The following is a 13,192-nucleotide window of genomic DNA, read 5'->3' as shown; positions in this document are numbered from 1 at the left end:
GCCAGTTTGAGTCCCATCTGCTCCACTACCTATCTAACTCCCTGCTAATGTGCCTGGGAAGAGCAGAAGGTGGCCCAAATACTTGGACCCCGTACCCACGCAAGAGACCCAGAAGAAGTTCGTGGCTCCTGCTTCGCCAGGCCCAGCCCTGGGCCATTGCTGCCATTTGTAGATGCAAGGTATCTCTATATATCTCCTTTTCTGCTTCTCCCTCTGTAGCTCTGCCTTTCATAAATAAATAAATCTTAAGGAAAAAAAAAAAAAAGAACAGTTGTTCTCATCCTCAGCTGTATACAGTATTAGAATAAAAACCTGGGGATTTTGGGAACATTTGACACTTCTGTCTCACCCCAAGCCAATATTAATCACTGTCTCAGGGAGTTAGGCATAGTATTGTTCTAAAAACTTCTCAGGCAATTCTAATGGGTGATCAGGGAAGAGAAGTACTACCTTTGAAATAGGCAATTATCTTTGGAAAGCACTTTGTGATAAAAGACTCAGTTGGAAAAACATCCTGTTTGGAACGTGATTCACTGGCTAAACCCAACTCCTGGAAGCCTTGAAACTAACCCCTAGGGGAAATACAATCCAGATCACAAGGTATCCAACCAGCACTCACTTCTTCTCATCAAAATAAAGCCATTAGGCACAAGAGTACTTCATAAAGTTTGTGGAAAAATGGAAATAAAAGTTTATTTTTATGTAAAAATTTTTTGAAACTCATGCATAGTTTTCTATAATATGCATTTTCCATGAACTTTATGAAGACTCCTTATGTTACATAAAGCTAACATTTAAAAAGATTTAGTTATTTTGAAAGAGTTACACCTCTCTCTGTCTCTCTCCCTCTCTGTCTGTAACTCTGTCTCTCAAATAAATAAGTTTCTAAAGAAAAAGAGTTTCAGAGAGAGAGAGATTTTTCATCTGTGATTCACTGCCCAGATGGCCACAACAGCCAGGGCTGAGTCAGACCAAAACCAGGAACCAGGAGCTTCCTCAGAGGCTCCCATATGGGTGGCAGGGGCCATCTTCTGCTGTTTTTCCCAGACACATTAGCAAAGAACTGAATCAGAAGTGGAGCCACTGGGACTTGAACTTGCACCCATATGAGATGCTGTCATCACAGGTGGTAGCTTAATCTGCTAAGCCACAATACTGGGGTGGGTCTGGAGGGCAGGGAAGGCCTTTTATTTTTTAAATTCAGAGCAGTCCTCAACCAAGATTCAAGAAGTTTTGATTTAGAAGGAAAGTAAGAACAATGGTGAACTGTGAACTTTTAGTTCAACTCTGTTCTAATGTGTAAATAAGATACTTTACTTACCCTTTGAAGCTCTGCAGATTTGCTTGCCTTTTTTTTTTTTGACAAGCAGAGTGGATAGTGAGAGAGAGAGAGACAGAGACAGAGAGAAAGGTCTTCCTTTTTGCCGTTGGTTCACCCTCCAATGGCCGCTGCGGCCAGTGCATCTCGCTGATCCGAAGGCAGGAGCCAGATGCTTCTCCTGGTCTCCCATGCGGGTGCAGGACCCAAGCACTTGGGCCATCCTCCACTGCCTTCCCAGGCCATAGCAGAGAGCTGGCCTGGAAGAGGGGCAACCGGGATAGAATCCGGCACCCCAACCGGGACTAGAACTTGGTGTGCCGGCGCCGGCCTTTCAGCAAAATTTCTGTTCAAGCCTAAAAACAGGCTGTTTTATTAAAATGTCTTTCTATTTCCACCCCAAACTTAGTTTTCAGGAGAAATGGAAAAAACAAAACAAAAAACAGAAACCCCACCCCTACCCCAAACACAAACAACACAGGCAAAACAAGACAAATGGGATTATATCAAACTCAGAAGTTTCTGCACAGCATAGGAAACGATCAACAAAGTGAAGAGACACCTGACAGAATGGGAGATAATATCTGCAAGCTACTTATCTGACAAAGGATTGATATCAAGTACATATCAGCAACCAAAAAAACCTCAGCAGCAAAAACAAAACAAAACAAAAATAAACCAATCCTGTTAAGAAATATGTTAAGGACCTGAATAGATAGTTCTCAAAAGAAAAAATATAAATGACCAACAAATACATGAAAAAATTCTTGATATCACTATCCATCAGGGAACTGCAAATCAAAACCACAATGAGATATCACCTCACTCCTATCAGAATGGCTATTATCCAAAAGACAGAGCACAAGTCATGCTGAGGATATATGGAGAGGGAAACTCTTATACACTGTTGCTGAGGAAGTAAATTATTAGTGCAGCCACTGTGGAAAACAGTATGGATATTTCTTTAGAAACTAGACATAGGCATTGTGGCATTGTGGTGTAGTGGTCAACTCTGCTTGCAACTCCAGGATCCCATATGGGGGCTGATTCAAGTCCTGGCTGCTCAACTTTTGATCCAGCTGCCTGACAATGCGCCTGGGAAAGCAGTGGAAGATGGTCCAAGTGTTTGAGACCTAGATGAAGCTCCTGGCTTCAGCCTGGCCCAGCACTGGGTGTTTTTTGTTTTTTTTGTTTTGTTTTGTTTTGTTTTTAACAGGCAGAGTGGATAGTGAGAGAGACAGAGAGAAAGGTCTTCCTTTTTGCCGTTGGTTCACCCTCCAATGGCCACTGCGGCCGGTGCATCTCGCTGATCCAAAGCCAGGAGCCAGGTGCTTCTCCTGGTCTCCCATGCAGGTGCAGGGCCCAACGACTTGGGCCATCCTCCACTGCCTTCCCAGGCCATAGCAGAGAGCTGGCCTGGAAGAGGGGCAACCGGGATAGAATCCGGCGCCCCGACCAGGACTAGAACCCGGTGTGCCAGCGCCGCAAGGCGGAGGATTAGCCTGTTAAGCCAGGGCACCGGCCCAGCACTGGGTGTTTTAAAGATTTATTTATTTATTCAAAAGTCAGAGTGACAGGGTGAGGCAGATGCAGAGAGAGAGAGATCCACTGATTCACTCTCCAAATGGCCACAACGGCTAGAGCTGCATGGTCTGAAGCCAGGAGCCAGGAACTTCATCCAGGTTTCCCATATGGGTACAGAGGGGCCCAAGGACTTGGGCCACCTTCCTCTGCTTTCCCAGGCACATTAGCAAGGAGCTGGGTCTGAAGCAGAACATCCAAGACAAACCGGTTTTAGTATGGGATGCCAGCACTAATGGCAGCGGCTTTAACTGCTACACCACAGCACCAGCCCCAATAAATTAATCTTTTTAAAAAAAATACCATCAATATCTTTTTAAGAGAATATATGTTTTGATCTGTAGTCAGACATGTTATCCAATGTGCAACTTGGCCCGTGCTAATATATGTCCTAACTGTTGCAATTAGCATTCTCTGGTATTCAGACTGCTGTCTCAAAATACCATTTTCCATTAAAAAGGATCTAGAGCTTCTCTGAGAAATGATTGATTTCAGAATTGGGACAAGAAATGGCAAGATGAGCCTGAAATATCTTTCTGTGCCTGAAAGTAAGGAATCTATCAAACACTACTGGTGCTGTATTAAGATGATATGGGTGGGCCGGCGCCGTGGCTCAACAGGCTAATCCTCCGCCTTGCGGCGCCAGCACACCAGATTCTAGTCCCCGTCGGGGCACCGATCTTGTCCCGGTTGCCCCTCTTCCAGGCCAGCTCTCTGCTGTGGCCTGGGAGTGCAGTGGAGGATGGCCCAAGTGCTTGGGCCCTGCACCCCATGGGAGACCAGGAGAAGCACCTGGCTCCTGCCATCGGATCAGCGCTGTGCGCCGGCCGCAGCGCGCAGGCCATGGCGGCCATTGGAGGGTGAACCAACGGCAAAGGAAGACCTTTCTCTCTCTCTCTCTCTCTCTCTCTCTCACTGCCCACTCTGCCTGTCAAAAATAAAAATAAATAAATAAATAAAATAAAATAAGATGATATGGGTAGTCTGTGTTGTGTCACTGAGGGTTAAGCCACTGTTTGTGACCTAACCATCCCAAACTAGAGAACTAGTTTGAGTCCTGGCTGCTCTGCTTCCAATCCAATCTGCTGAAGCTCCTGGGAAGACAATGGAGGATGGCCCAAGTGCTTGGGCCCTTGCTACCCATGTAGGAGATCAGGATGGAGTTCTGACCCGCTGGCTTTGGCATGGCCCAAATCTGATGTGGTCATTTGGGGAGTGAACCAGCAGGTGAGAGATCTCTCTTTCTCTCCTTCCCCCACCCCGCCCCGCCTTTGTCTCTCCCCCTCTATGCCACGCTGCCTTTCAAATGAATAAATAAGTAAATCTTTTTAAAAAAAAAAAAGATACTAGAAATAGATTCCCACAGGCTGAAGATGGGATAATGTGAATATCAAAAAGAACAATGATTGAAATGAGTTTAATCAAATCAAATATATAAAAACTTCTTATCTTGGTCCAGCTCTCTGCTGTGGCCTGGGAAAGAAGTGGAGGATGGCCAAAGTGCTTGGGCCCCTGCACCCACATGGGAAACTGGGAGGAGGCACCTGGTTCCAGGCTTCAGATTGGCGCAGCTCCAGCCATTGCGGCCATTTGGGGAGTGAACTAATGGAGGGAGGACCTTTCTCTCTGTCTCTCTCTCACTGTCTGTAACTCTACCTGTCAAATAAATAAATAAATCTTAAAAAAAAAACTTATTATCTCATAATGAAACTAAAATACCCCATTTATAGCCACCTATTAGGGCACTGGTTCATCACTCTTAAAATTATAAATGATTGCCAGCATCAAGCTTCTATTGGGTCCTCACTATGCAGTCTATACTTTAGGGTGACTAAAGAAATGATGTGGGAAAGAATAGAAGGATCATTGCTAATAGTGGAGGAATGGATGATTTTTTATACATCAATATTTTGCAATCTAATGAAATAATGGCTTTAGCAATTACCTAGGTAACACTGGATGTGTAGAATTATTTCCTTGCTATAGTAACTCTGAAAGCGAGGTGATCTTATCGAATCAAGACCATGTGCATTGGAAGGACAAAATATTGCAGCCATTGTCTTTTGCAGACAGAAAGTGTATTACAAGGAAACCAAGCAAGGATTCAGGAACAATGCTCAAATCTGACCAGTGATCTGGGGAAAGATTTTACAGATTAGGGCACTGGTATGCTGGCAAGACAAGTTCTGATTGGAGAGGCTTGGAGTCAGGCCAGCATGGTGTTATCATGTTTTAAATAGCTCTCCTAAGAAAGCAGGAACTAAAAAATACATGATTAGACCCATTGTTAATGTCTATGACAGGAAACTTTCAGGAAGAGAATGGGGAAATATATAAGGAGGTTTTTGAGTTTGGAGCACTGCAATCCAATAAACGGGAAATCTGATATCACTTTTGTTATTTTTATTTTACTAATGAGGTTAAATGACTCGCCCAATGGTACATGACTAGTGATATAGTAAGATTTTAACCAACACACTCTGACCCTGGCTTATATACTTAAATACTTCATTATATTTCTTCATGAAGATAATAGGAAACTGCTAAGGAAATTTAAATTTTTTAAAAAAATGTAAAGCTTATTCTGAGAGAGAGAGTGTGTGAGAAAGAGAGCTCTCATCCTCTGGCTCAGTCTCCAATTGCCTGCAACTGCCCGGGGCTGGGCTGAAGAACTCAATCCATGTCTCCCAAGTGCATGGAAGGAGCCCACTTACTTGAAGCCAACACAGCTATCTCCCAAGGTCCACACTAGCATAAAACTGGACTCAAAGAGGAATCAGGCATTCCAATATGCAATGCTGATGTCCTAACCCTCATCTCAACCACGAGGCAAAATGCCCACTCCCTACTGAAGAATTTTAAGCAAGGGTCTGATATAATGCTCCTTGTGGGAAGGTCACTTTGACTTGCAGGTTGGAAGATGGACTGGAGGAGGGATAAATATGAGATAGAAAGAGTAAAATGTTACATGTTCATTAATTCATCTAACTAATAAATATTTATTCTGTTCTTGTGCTAGCTACTGTTCTAGGTACCTTTAGGAATACAGAAAATAGGGAATGGTGTGGAGTGTACCTTTGAGTGTGGGAATATGGTGTTAGTGAAGATTCACTAGGAAAAAATTAGGATAATAAGGAGACTTTGTTTCAGGAAGCACAACTGTCAGTAAAAACCGAAACTGCTCAGAGCAAAGAGGGGACTATCTTATGTAAAGTTCCCACCCTCTCACACTGGTATGCTATGCAAATGAGGGATGCAAGCTTGTAGGGAAAGTCACCAGTCTTGATTGGTTGATTTTTTCAAATGTTTATTCATTTTAAAGATTTATTTATTGTAAGAGTTAGAGAGAGGGAGAGACAGAGAGAGAGAGGTCTTCCATCCGCTGGTTCACTCCCCAATTGGCTGCGACAGCCAGAGCTGCACTGATCAGGAGCTAGGAGCTTCTTTCGGGTCTCCCACTTGGGTGCAGGGGCCCAAGGACTTGGGCCATCTTCTACTGCTATCCCAGGCCATAGGATAGAGCTGGATCGGAAGAGGAGCAGCCGGGACTAGAACCGGTGCTCATATGGGATGCCGGCGCTTCAGGCCACGGCGTTAACCCACAACGCCAGCACCAGTATATTTGTTACAATTAATGAACCAATACTAATACATTATTAACTGAATTCCATAGCTTTTTCAAATTTTCTTAGTTTTTATCTAATGTCCTTTTTCTTTCCCAGAACCTCACTCTGGATCCCAAATCACATGTAATTGTGTTTCCTTGGGCTTGTGTGGCTGTGACAGTTGCTCCTGATTTCCTTGTTTTTGAGGAGTACTGGTAGGTGTTCTGTAAGATAAGCACTTTTTAAATTGGGCTATCATATCTGTCTTTGTTTTCTGGATTGTAAGGATTCTTTACATAAACTGACACTAGTCTTCCATTTGATATATGATATATAAAAATCTGTCCCCCTTCTTTGGTTGTCTTTCCACTTTCTTGATGATGTCCTTTGAAGCACAAAATTTTTAATTTTGTTGAAGTCTAACTTATGTATTTTATTTATTTATCTATTTATTCATTTGAAAGGCAAAGGACAAACACACTGAGAGAGAAAGAGACAAAGAGATTTTCTATCATATGGTCCATTTCCTAAATGCCTGCAACAGCCAGGGCTGGACTAAGCTAAAGTGATGGTCTCCCAGGTCAGTGGCAGGGACCCAAGCTCTTAAACCATCACCACTGCCTCCCAGGGTAGCACTAGCTGGAATGCTGGAATCTGAAGTGGAGTGAGGACCCCAACTCGGGGGCTCTGATATGGGATGCTGGTATCCCAAGCAGTTTCTCAACTATGTACCAAATGCCTACAATTTTATTTTTCCCTTTTGTTACTAGTGCTTTTAGAGTTGTATCTGCGAAGCTGTCATCTCAGCAAGTATCATGAAAATTTTATGCATTTTTTTCTAAAATTTTATTTTTTAATTTTTAAAAATATTTATTTATTTACTTGAAAGTCAAAGTTACACAGAGAAAGAGTGGTGTTCCATATGGGGTGCTGGCACTGTAGGCGGCAGCTTTACCCACTACGCCACAGTGTTGGCTCCTCTTTTTTCTAATAATGCACTTAATGATACAAATTTCTACTTTACCACTACCTTCAGTGCCTCCAGCAAATTCTGATAAGTGTATTCTCAATTCCATTTATTTTATTTTCTTTATTTATTTTTTTGACAGGCAGAGTGGACAGTGAGAGAGAGACAGAGACAGAGAGAAAGGTCTTCCTTTGCCGTTGGTTCTCCCTCCAGTGGCCGCCGCGGCCTGCGCGCTGCAGCTGGCGCACCACGCTGATCCGAAGGCAGGAGCCAGGTGCTTCTCCTGGTCTCCCATGGGGTGCAGGGCCCAAGCACGTGGGCCATCCTCCACTGCACTCCCAGGCCACAGCAGAGAGCTGGACTGGAAGAGGGGCAACTGGGACAGAATCCGGCACCCCGACCAGGACTAGAACCTGGTGTGCCGGCGCCGCAGGTGGAGGATTAGCCTAGTGAGCCGCGGCGCCGGCCTTCAATTCCATTTAATTCAAAATGATTTTAAATTTCTCTTGAGATCTTTTGTTTGGGCCATGTGTTATTTAGAAGTATGTTTATTTTTTAATCAATTAATTAAAAGACACAGAGAGAGCACACTACAGGAAGACAAAGCTCCTGTCACACTACAGGAAGACAAAGCTCCTGTCCACCGGCTCTCTCCTCAAATATTCACAAAATGGCTCTCAGCAGGGGCAAAACCAGGAGCTAGGAATTCAATTCAGGTCTCCCAAATAGTTAGCAGGAACCCAATTAATTGAGCCATCACTGTTGCCTCTCAGGGTTTGAACGAACAAGAAGCTGGAGTTGGGAGCCAGGACAAGGTATCTAACCCAGGCACCCCTATATGGAACTCAGGCATCATAACTGAAGTCTTAGCTAAGGGCCTACCTAATATACCTGTGTTGCTTTTCTTTGTTAAGACTTATTTATTTATTTGACAGGAAGAGAGGGAGAGAGAGAGAGAGAGAGAATGAGAGATTCTTCCATCTGCTTGTTCACTCTCCCAAATGTTGCAATAGCTGGGGTTGGTCAGAAGCCAGGAGACTGGAGCTCCATTTGGATCTCCTGTGTGGGTGGCAAGGGCCCAAGAACTTGAGCCGTTATCTGGTACTTTCTCAGGCACATTATTAGGGAACTGGGTCATAAGCAAAATGGGATGCTGGTGTCACAAGCAGCAGCTTCACCCACTGCACCACAACACCAACCACAGAAGTGTGCTTCTTAATCGCTTTATATTTTGAGATTTTCCACCTATCTTACTGATTTCGAGTTTAATTTCATTGTGGTCTGGAAACACACATGATGTGATTCTGTTATTTGAATTTGTTATGGTGTCTTCTTTTTTTTTTTTTTTTTTTTTGACAGGCAGAGTTAGTGAGAGAGAGAGAGAGAAAGGTCTTCTTTCCATTGGTTCACCCCCCAAATGGCCGCTATGGCTGGCGTGCTGTGCTGATCAGAAGCCAGGAGCCAGGTGCTTCTCCTGGTCTCCCATGCGGGTGCAGGGGCCAAGCACTTGGGCCAACCTCCACTGCCACAGCAGAGAGCTGGACTGGAAGAGGAGCAACTGGGACAGAATCCGGCACCCCAACCAGGACTAGAACCTGGGGTGCCGGCGCCACAGGCAGTGGATTAGCCTAGTGAGCTGCGGCGCCGGCCTGTTATGGTGTCTTTTATGACCCAGAATATACTCTACCGTCATGACTGTTCAAAGTGAGCTTGAGAAGCGTGTATGTTCTGCTGTTGAATTAGTCCATAGTTGTCCATTATATCCACTTGATTGATGTGTTGCTGAGTTAAACTATGCCTTCACTGATTTTTCTGCTTGTTAGATCTGACCATTTCTCATAAAGGATTTCTGAATTATCCAATTATAAGAGTAGATTAATTTATTTCCCCGTGGAGTTCTATCAGTTTTTGTCTCATGTATTTTGACACCCTGTTGCTAGGCACAGAAACATTAAGAATTTGTATGGCCTGGGGCCGGTGCTGTGGTGAAGTAGGTTAACACCCTGGCCTGAGTGCCGGCATACCATATGCGTGCTGGTTTGAGACAGGGCTGCTCCACTTCCAATCCAGCTCTCTGCTATGGCCTGGGAAAGCAGTAGAAAATGGCCCAACTCCTTGGACCCCTGCACCCACGTGGGAGACCCAAAAGAAGCTCCTGGCTTCTGGCTCCGGATTGGCGCAGCTCCGGCTGTTGCGGCCAATTGGGAAGCGAACCAGCAGGTGGAAGACCTCTCTCTCTCTCTGCCTCTCATTCTCTCTTCTGTGTAATTCTGACTTTCAAATAAATAAATAAATCTTTTTTTAAAAAAAAGAATTTGTATGTATTTCATTATATAATGCCCTTTTTATTCCTTTTGTCTTTCCTTGCATAGAAGTGTGATCTGAAATTAATATAGCTACTCCTGCTATCTTCAGATCGGTGTTAACATGGTGTATCTTTCTCCACCCATTTACTTTGTTTTTCAAAGGCAGAGTTATAGAGTGACAGAGACTGAGAGAGAGAGAGAGAGAGAGAGAGAGAGATCTCCCATCTACTGGTTCACTCCCAAGATGGCCGCAATGGCCGGAGCTGCACCAATCCAAAGCCAGGAGCCAGGAGCTTCTTCCAGATCTCCCACATAGGTGCAGGGGCCCAAGGACTTGGGGCCATCTTCCACTGCTTTTACAGGCAATAACAGAGAGCTGGATCTGAAGTGAAGCAGCAGGGATTCAAACCAGCACTAAATAGGATGCTGGAACTGCAGGAAGCAGCTTTACCTGCTATGCCACAGCACTGGCCCCTGTTACTAGTTTTTATTGGTTGCCACTTGTTTTTTGTTCTTTTTGTCACCCACTCTTTTTCTGCCTTTTGTGCTTTTAATTAAGAATTTTATGTGATTCCATTTTTTTCTACCTTAATTCTTAATATGTTATATCTCACCCCCTCTTTCTTTTTTTAAATATTTTTAGTGGTTGCCATACAGTTACAACTAATCCAAGCACACTTTCAATTCCAAATAACACTTTGCCATTTCATGGGTAATGTGACCACCTTAAAGTGACAAAATAATCCTAATTCCTTGCTTCCATCTCTTATATCATTGCTGATACTCATTTTACTTTTATGTAGGCATATGTAAGATATACGTATGATATTCCAATATGTTGTTGCTATTATTATTTTGAACAAACTTATTTGTTAGATCAATTAGTAAGAAGAATAAAAGTTTTTATTTTATTTTTAAAAGGTTTATTTATTTATTTGAAAGGCAGAGTTACAGAGAGGCAGAGGCAGAGAGAGAAAGAGAGAGAGAGAGAGAGAGAGAGAGAGAGAGAGAGAGAGAGAGAGAGAGAGCCGGCACCGCGGCTCACTAGGCTAATCCTCCGCCTTGTGGCGCCGGCACACCGGATTCTGTCCTGGTTGCCCCTCTTCCAGGCCAGCTCTCTGCTGTGGCCAGGGAGTGCAGTGGAGGATGGCCCAAGTGCTTGGGCCCTGCACACCATGGGAGACCAGGCGAAGCACCTGGCTCCTGGCTTTGGATCAGCGCGGTGCGCCGGTCGCAGCGCGGTGCGCAGCGCGCCAACCGCGGCGGCCATTGGAGGGTGAACCAATAGCAAAAGGAAGACCTTTCTCTCTGTCTCTCTCTCTCTCTCTCACTGTCCACTCTGCCTGTCAAAAATTAAAAAAAAAAAAAAAAAAAGAGAGAGAGAGAGAGAGAGAGAGAGAGGTTTTCCATCCAAAGGTTCATTCCCAAATGGATGCAATGGCCGGAGCTGAGTCAACCTGAAGCCAGGAGCTTGGAGCTTCTTCAGGGTCTCCCATGTGCGTGCAGGGGCCCAAAGACTTGGGCCGTGTTCCTTTGCCTTCCCAGACACATTAGCAGGGAGTTGCCTCAGAAGTGGAGCAGCCAGGACTCCAACCAGCACCCAAATGGGATGTTGGCACTCCAGGCGTGGCTTTGCCTGCTACACCACAGTGCTGGCCCAAAAGTGTTTTTTTTTTTTTTTAAAGATTTATTTATTTATTTGAAAGTCAGAGTTACACAAAAAGTTACACAGAGTTTCACAGAAAGAGGAGAGGCAGAGAGAGAGAGAAAGAGAGGTCTTCCTTCCATTGGTTCACTCCCCAGATGGCTGCAACAGGCGGAGCTGTGCTGATCCGAAGCCAGGAGCTTCTTCCAGGTCTCCCACATGGATGAGGGGCCCAAGGACTTGGGCCATATTCTACTGCTTTCCCAGGCCACAGCAGAGAGCTTGGTCAGAAGAGGAGCTGCTGGGATTAGAACTAGCACCCATATGGGATGCTGGCACTTCAGGCCAGCACATTAACCCACTGCGCCACAGTGCCGGCCCCCAAAATTTTAATTTTACTTTCACTTATTCAACCTTTGGTGCTCTGCTGTTTTAAAACATATATCTGGGCCGGCGCCGTGGCTTAACAGGCTAATCCTCCGCCTTGTGGCGCCGGCATACCGGGTTCTAGTCCTGGTTGGGGCACCGGATTCTATCCCGGTTGCCCCTCTTCCAGGCCAGCTCTCTGCTATGGCCCGGGAAGGCAGTGGAGGATGGCCCAAGTGCTTGGGCCCTGCACCCGCATGGGAGACCAGGAGAAGCACCTGGCTCCTGCCTTCGGATCAGCGCGATGCCACGGTGGCCATTGTAGGGTGAACCAACGGCAAAAAGGAAGACCTTTCTCTCTGTCTCTCTCTCTCACTATCCACTCTGCCTGTCAAAACAAAACAAAACAAAACAAAAACATAGATCTGACTTTTGGATTTATTTTATTTTCCTTCTCTCTAATGAATTTTTAGCATTTATTGTTAGGTCTACTGGCAACGAATTCACTAAATTTTTGTTTGTAAGAATAAGTTTTTTTTTTTTCTCCTTCACTTTTTTTTTTTTTTTTTTTTTTTGACAGGCAGGAGCCAGGTGCTTCTCCTGGTCTCCCATGCAGGTGCAGGGCCCAAGCACTTGGGCCATCCTCCACTGCCTTCCCAGGCCACAGCAGACAGCTGGACTGGAAGAGGAGCAACTGGGACAGAATCCGGTGCCCCGACCGGGACTAGAACCCTGTGTGCCGGCGCCGCAAGGCGGAGGATTAGCCTAGTGAGCCGCGGTGCTGGCCTCTCCTTCACTCTTGAAGGATAATTTCTCAGGTGCAGAATAATAGATTTGTAGGATTTTTTCCCCCAACTCATTAAATATTTTACTCTATTTTCTTCTTGTTTCTATGATTTCTGAGGGGAAGTAGAGTACAATTCTTATTTCTGCTCCTCTATGGGTAACACATTTTTTTTTGTTCTGGCTTTTTTTACTATCTCTCTGTAGCTTGAAAATGACAAGCCTAAGGGTTGTCGTTGTGGTGCAGCAGGCTAAGCTGCCGCCTGCAACACCAGCTTCCCATACCAGAGACCCAGTTCAAGTCTCAGCTGTTCTGCTCTCATCCAGCTCCCTGTTAATGCACCTGGGAAAGTAGCAGAAGATAACCCAAGTACCTGGACCCCTGTCACCCACATGGAAGACCTAAGAGTTCCTAGCTCCTGGCTTAGGCCTGGTCCAGCCTTGACTGTTGCAGCCATTTAGAGAGTGAACCCACAAATGGAAGATCTCTCTGTCTCTCCCTCTCTCTGTGTCATTCTGCCTTCCAAATAAATGAAATACATCTTTTTTTAAAATAACGTGCAGGGGTGCCGGTGCTGTTGTGTAGTGGTTGAGGCCGTCACCTGCAGTGCTGGCATCTCA

The 13,192-nt window shown here is 45.0% G+C and overlaps 1 protein-coding gene across 2 annotated transcripts in view; it reads left to right on the top strand.

The window, feature by feature from the left end:
- Positions 1–13,192, top strand: part of IPP (intracisternal A particle-promoted polypeptide) — a 116,007-nt gene that overhangs the window by 39,091 nt on the left and 63,724 nt on the right. The window contains exon 2 of one of the 2 annotated variants that reach the window (XM_062191207.1): positions 6,622–6,719. The exons of the other annotated variant lie outside the window; for it this stretch is intronic. The gene's annotated coding sequence lies outside the window, so the exon portion shown is untranslated. The remainder of the gene's footprint in view (positions 1–6,621; positions 6,720–13,192) is intronic. 2 annotated transcript variants of the gene reach the window in all.

Source organism: Lepus europaeus, chromosome 5 (genome assembly GCF_033115175.1).
Source record: "Lepus europaeus isolate LE1 chromosome 5, mLepTim1.pri, whole genome shotgun sequence".
In the NCBI taxonomy this organism is placed as follows: Eukaryota; Metazoa; Chordata; class Mammalia; order Lagomorpha; family Leporidae; genus Lepus; species Lepus europaeus.
This window is presented reverse-complemented; position numbering and strand designations above follow the sequence as displayed.